Source organism: Fukomys damarensis, unplaced genomic scaffold (genome assembly GCF_012274545.1).
Source record: "Fukomys damarensis isolate Sample0158 unplaced genomic scaffold, DMR_v1.0_HiC HiC_scaffold_32, whole genome shotgun sequence".
Taxonomy (NCBI): domain Eukaryota; kingdom Metazoa; phylum Chordata; class Mammalia; order Rodentia; family Bathyergidae; genus Fukomys; species Fukomys damarensis.
In genome coordinates this window covers 25,518,639-25,525,909 of record NW_022900944.1, presented here as the reverse complement: position 1 = coordinate 25,525,909, position 7,271 = coordinate 25,518,639, and positions in this window count along the sequence as shown.

Here is a 7,271-nt window from a genome sequence, read left to right as displayed (position 1 = left end):
TTATTTTTCCATGCTTTTGAACATTTTCTTTATCTTCTAGAATGACTATTACTAATAGACTAAGTTTTTTTGTAATGTTTTGCATCTTTTAGGTTTTCTTCATTGTTTTCATGCTTTTGTTTTGTTTTGTTTTGTTTTGACTGAATAATTTCAAGTATCTTGTCTTTGAGCCGATTCTTTCTTCCCGTTGATCAAGTTTACTATTGAAGCTTTCTGTTTTTTTCAGTTCATTGAATGTACACATTATCTTTAGGATTTTTAGTACATTTCTGTATCTCAAACTTTTCATTGTGTTCTTGAAATGGTTTCCATTTTCATTTACTTTTCTATGTATGTTTTCTTAAATTTCTCTGAACAATTTCAAGAAAATTATTCTGATATCTATAATTTCATAAATATCCATTTGTCCAGGATCCCTTGCTACAGGCTTGTCAATTTATTTTAATTTATTTTGGTTGTGTCCTAGTTACTTGTCATTCATATGTTCTTGCATTGGTGCCTGTGTATTTGTGTAAGCAAGTACCTCTTCTGGCTTTTGCCGGTGTTATGTTTTGTTTCGTTTCTTGTACTGATAGATCTCTGTTATTTAGTCCAGCCTGAAATTCTGAATGGACTACCTCGCACCAGTTCTGTACAGGTAGATATACTTGTTGAATTTTCTAGTTGTTTTGGGATACTGCCAGTGCACTGTGGTCTTGTGAAATGTCTGCATATATTCTGCAGTCTGTTAGAATAACTGGCTAAACTCCATAGTCAAGCAGAGCTGCTTGATGACTTCTGTGATGCCCCTGAGCAGTCACTGTTGCAGTCTGACTTCCCTAGCTGACTGACACTGCTTTATTTAAAATCTATAATAAGGCAGGTCCATATGCTCACCTCTGAGGTTTAAGGAAGTCTCAGGCTTCAATGTTCAGTCCCTTAGATTAGGCAGAGCCAAGGCTGTGACCCACAGGCATACATGACTGTAGTTTTACTTCCTGGATTATATGCAGAGGCTTGGTGAGGTTACCAGTCGTTTTTGCGATTTGGGTAAGGTCAGATGCCCCTATCCACAGGTAAACACTTACCAATACCTGCCTCTGTCTGCACAAACCTTAATCAGGATACTGTGATCACTGGAGTTAGTCAGGGCTAGATATTCTTCTGCACAGTTATTTACAAACCTGTGTTTGTTTCCATGCTTGGGAAATGCTCGATAAAAAGCCCTGGAGCTGAGTGAGGAAGCCAGCCAGGAACCCATTTGGGGCAGACTTGCCAACTGTAGTCACAGAAGAACAATACAGTTGGGCTCTAGGATTGGCTGGAATACAGAGTCACTGCCAAAATTTCTGCACTGGTTGTCGTGAGTCTTGTCCCTATGCTGTTTCTATACTTTTTATATTTTGTACTGGGGATCGAATTCAGGACCTTGAGCTTGCAAGGCAGGCATGGAGCCACTAAGCTTAATCCCAACCCTCTTATTCTCTGTTTCTAAATGACCCCAGTGATCTAGCTTGTCCAATGTCACCAGTGTTCTTCATGGAGGAAAATCAAGGATTAGCTTCCTAGAAAAAGTTCCAGAACAGTGAATTTTCATTTCTATCTCTCCTTCCCTGGGCTCAGGAGAATCTTCTGTGTGTGGTAATATGTTACTTTAGAAAAAGAGCAATAATGTCTAGGTGAATCTGTGCATTTTATATTTTAAACTTGGTTTTGTTTTAGTTCTCTGCTCCAAAGTTTACATAACCCTCACTCTTTAGTTGTTAGATATTTGTAAATATCTGTGGATAGTTGGTAGTCAGATTTCTGTAAGGGGGTTTTGGAGCTATAGAACTTTTATTCTATCATCAAACTCTTTGAATTCATCTATGAGATTTCTTTTGATTTGTCTGTTCCTCTGAACTCTTACTATTGACTTAGATAATGATAAATTGTACACACCAACACACACATTTATGCAGTAAACAAATTCCTTCCCATCCCCAGATGTTCAAGTCCTGGTCTCAGGAACCTGTGATTATGTTACTTTTCATTGAAAAACTGAAACAAAACAAAATAAAAATTTGCATACGTGATTTAAGAATCTAGGATTAAGAGAGTATTCTGAATTTAGATCATACCATTGTCACACCATTGTCTTGTTTCTTTTCCTCCTGCTGGAACAACATACTGAATACTCAAAGATAAAAGAGAAAAGGTTTTTATTGACTCACAGTTTGGAGATGTTTCAGTCTACAGTTAGCTGGCTCCAAGGCAGGGCGGCACGGCACAGAGATATCACATAAAGCAACAGTTCATGTCTTTGCATGCAGAAAGCAGCAGGCATCAAGCCTACCTTTCCTTTTATACTGTCCAGGTTACCAGTTTTTTGGTCAATGCCACCCAGAGCTGTCCTAATATAATTAGTGAACTAATTTAGTAACACACACCCTTATCACCCCAGTAGCATAAGCCCTAGATCCAACTAGCTCTGAAAATCCCCACCTATGAGTGCTTTACGCTTTGGGGACCCATCTGAATACAATCTAGAACAACCAGAGAGGTTTAGAAACATTCAGCATTGCTGGCTTTGAAAATGCAAAATGCAGCCTCTGAGCCAAGGAATGTGGGCAGCCTCTAGGCACAGAAAAAGAAAATGGCTTCTAGAAAGTAAAAGGAAATGCATTTCTACTGAGATCTTGTTTTAGTGCCAATAAAAGCCCTGCTGGATTTGTGACCTATAGAACTGAAAGGCAATAAGTTTTTAACCTATCATGGTTGTGACCTCACAAGCCGGGCAATAAAATTCAATATTTTATGTTTGGTGATAGATATCATGTCTCTAGAAAAATGAAAATATCTGACAGCACAATATTTTAATTCCTGATAGAAACAGTAAGGTAGAATTGTATTCTTTAAGTATGACCAGTGAAACCATAAGCTACCCTTTTCAATAAATATGCCCACCATTTTAGGTATACAATATAATGACATTCATCACTGGAAATTTGTACCTTTGCATACTATATCTTGATTCTTATTTTTCTCCCTTCTTTTTCCCTCCCTTCAAACTCCTGCACCCATCCTATTTACAGGATAACCAAGATTTGCATATTTTTGTAAGTTTTATAAAATAATGTAACTGTAAATATAAAAATAAAATAAAAATATGCCCATCAGCCCTACGTACTAACATAAGCTGTAGGGGCTTTGTAGACATCATTCAAATCTTCTTCCACTATCACTAGGAAGGTAAGTGGGTGAAGAACTTCAATGGGGTAAATGTGTCATTTAAAATCAGGGAAAAACATGTGTGGAGTAATTAAATTAGCAGCGAGGATAGGGGATATTTGCAAAGGAGGATTCAATGAACACAAGACATACAAGGTCACCTATATTTTGCTCTCTTTGGAAAAGTATTTTGCATTGTTAGTACCAACTAACTTACGTTTGCTCCCAAATTCTCATCTCCTTTGCACTAACTACACTAAAATAAAACTTTTATCACTTGTTGAAAATACAAGGCCATTTTATACCTTAATGTCTTCAAATATGCTTTCCTTTCTTTTCTTTTATTCTTGACAGGTTTTTTTTATCTTCTTTTTATATCCAGGCAAAGACTCAATGCATTATTTTCTTGAAGTAGCAGCATGTCACTTGATTTGTTCTAACCTAAATTCTTCCTCTTTCCTCACTTATCAATCGATCCAAGCCTTGAGTAATGTTATACTAACATTCATTTGTTTTTACTTTATTATATAGATTTATCTACTAAACTATATATACTTATACTTTATTTGTTTTTTTTAAATATATATTTATTAAGCATCTTACATGTAGTAAACATTATAGGAAGACATTAGTGGCTTAGTATTAAATGAATAAAGTAATCAATACATAGCATTCTGTCCCAGAGTTTAAGAGAGGGTTTTCCCAATCTTTTAAAATCTTATATTCAACCTTTATAGCCCCGTAAATTGAAGACTAAATATTTGAAAGAGGGACATAAGACAGAAAAGCAAGAAAAAAAGAAAAGGAAAATGAAAATAAAGAAGACAGAAAAAAAAATAGAAAGCAGCAGAAAAAAGGAAACGTAAAGCCAGAGAGAGACAGAGGCAGAGAATGAAAAAGTATGAGTTCCCATATACCAAGTTTTTGTTTAAAAAAATCTGGTTTGCACTTGGCTCCACAGACAGAAGAATAAGCAAGCAGCTATAGAATGTAGCTGCCATCTTTACAGAAATTCATATTTATTTAATGTAGAATATCAAAGAGACGATGAGACAGTGCTTCACAGGCTTTCTTACTGAATTATTCTAATGGCAAAAGGGAGGGAAAGGGAACCTCCAGAGGCTCTCCACCAACTAGAAGAGCAAAATTTCTTTTAAGTCTTTGGATGTATGTAAAAAATTAATGTAAATTTTATGTTCTACTCATAATGCAACCATGTTAGTTTAAATATAAAAAAACACTGGTTTCTCCCCAATCTGTTAGTAAAATTTGTGCTACAAGGACTTGCATTGGGGTAATCGTAAAGCTGCTCCCACTCCCCCCAATATATTAACACCTCCTATTTCCTGATAGGTTTAGGCCAGTGCGATCAAAAACAGACTAAGGAATGGTCAGGGATTTGTTGTCCATGGGTATGATGATGTCCACAGTGACTGCAGCAGGAGATAGAGAATGAGACACCTGCCCCTAACTTTACGTCCTGGAGAAATCGTCTCCTCTTACTTTACATACTTTGAGTCTCCAAGCAATTTCAAACAGCAACTGCTATTTAAGAACTTCCACTTCTATGTCAGTTAATAATTTGCATTTGTTGTAACATCCTTTTTAAGAGGTTAAAGTGCTTGTCACATAATTTCATTAATCTGAACCATACTTTATTTCTAAAGATAGGCTCTCTCATCACTTAAAATACCTTATTTCAAACCAAGTTAATATCTACTATGAAGCACTTCTTTGGCTTAAGCAATAGCAATGTTTGTAATGAGGTGACAGGTGTGAGCATTAAATCTTGATAATATTTTATAAATTAATATAATAAAATTGTGAGGCTTGGAAGTACTATAACTTATGGAAATAGATAGTGTAGTTAGATATGGATATATGGATTTCTTTTTTACACTCATCAGTATATTTACAGTGATAGAGTTCTCATTTATCCAGAATGACCAGTTTTGTGTGTGTGTGTGAAAGAGTTATGTGAGCATTTCTGAGTAAGCGAGCATAGAAGCATGTGTAAATACAATCCTGTGCTGGTGTTTCAACTACTTGTAATATGTGAAGAGATGATAATGATATTGATAAATGGAATGTCTTGTATACAATTACAACTATTAACCAACTGTTAATTTAATTTATATGTGCTTGCTGGAAAGCTTTCTAAAATATTTGAGAACACTTTTCCAAAAGATACCCAGAACTACTCCTTCCCATGATTTAGATAACACTTAGCCTGGAAGATGCTTTTATTCAGTCATAATCAAGGTGATTTTAAAGCCACCTCACATAGAGAAAGAATAAACAAGCATTTTCTAGTATGTGGAAAAAAAAAATCATGTCCCTATCTTGCTTCATTTGCTTCAACATACTAAAGAGCAAATAAAAAGGCTATACATTTAGAATAATAGCATTATTTTTAAACCTTAGAGGATTACCTGCACTTCTTTTTTTATCTCTCTCATTGAGTTTACCGGTACGTTTTAAGCATACAGTACAGTTACATTTATCATTCAGAGCTTGTGCCTTTCCATGACAGATCTCGGTTCTCATTTTTTCCCCACACCCAGTCCTCCCTTCACCCACTCCCCCTTCCCTATTTACAAAGACTTTGTTTCCATTTTTTTTGTTTTCTCATATTTTTTCCATGTCCCTTATTTCCTTTGCCCTACTCTTCCCACTTCCCCTACACCAGAGAAACTGTTCAGTATTTATACATGTGCCTTATTCATTTCACTTAAGAGTATATCCTCAATATGCATCCATTTTCCTATAAATGACTCTAGTTTCTCATTCTTTATAGCTGAGTAGTATTCCATTTTATAGAAAAATCACATCTTCTTTATCCAGTCTCCAACTGACGGGCAATTGGGCTGTTTCCAAGTTTTAGCTATTACAAACTGTGCCACCATAAACATGGGTGTACCTATACCACTGTGGTATGATTATTTTAATTCTTTTGGAAAGATACCCAGCAGAGGTATAGCTGGATCAAATGGAACCTCTAGTCCTAGTTCTTTGAGGTATCTCCATATTGATTCCACAGTGGTTGCACCAGTCTGCACTCCCACAAACAATGGAAAAGGGTTCATTTCTCCCCAAAACACTGCCACCACAACACTGCCAGCATTTATTATTGGATGATTTCTGGATAGCAGCCACTCTTTGGGGGGTGAAGTGAATCTCAGTGCTGTTTTCATCTGCATTTCTTGTATGACCAGAGATGTGGAACATTTTTTCATATATTTTTTTTGTTGCTTTTACTTCTTTGTCTGAGAAATGTCTGTTCATCTCAGATGCCCACTTTTGAATCTGGTCTTTATTTGGGGGGGGCCTGATTTTTTTTAGTTCTTATTATATATTCTAGGTAATAGTCCTTTGTTTGGGGAGCAGCTGGCAAAAATTTTTTCCCACATTGTAGGTTGTCTCTTAGCTCTGTTGGTGGTTTCTTTTGCAGTGCAGATTTTTAAGAATGAGATTCCATTTGTTGCTTCTTTGTACCAGCACTTCTTATCTGAAATTAACATCATACTTAATGAACACTCAGTCCAATATATCACAATTCATACAGAAGCTATTTATTAAGCTGCCACATTGTTTCAGGTGTAATGGAAGTATCAAGATAGTTAATCAACAAATAAACCACCTTTCCTTATGAAGATACCGTACCACTGGCACATACACTTCAGAAAGCATTAGGCAGTTAATTATTATTGTTCAAAGCCTATGAATGAATGTGAGTCTGGGTGTGAAGCTATGGTGGCTTAAACTAGGGGTTCTTCTGCGAAGGCTTGGCTGAGATGGACTCACTGATGGGCAACAGCTGAGTGTGATAAATGATAACAGAGGCCATGTAAATACATCAGCAGTTATTCTGGCAGGAAGGCTACTAAGATTGTCTCACCACTGAGTATCCAGAATGTGGGAGAGTTGTGATTGAGGAAAGTATGATAAGGGTCAGGTATGGACAGAGATGGGCAGAAGACAGGCCTCCTAGGTGAGATTAAGAGCAGGGTGAGGATTTATGTTTTGCTGTGATATGGGAATTCTTTGAAGTGACAATAATGTTTAAAAGAGATTTAAATGAT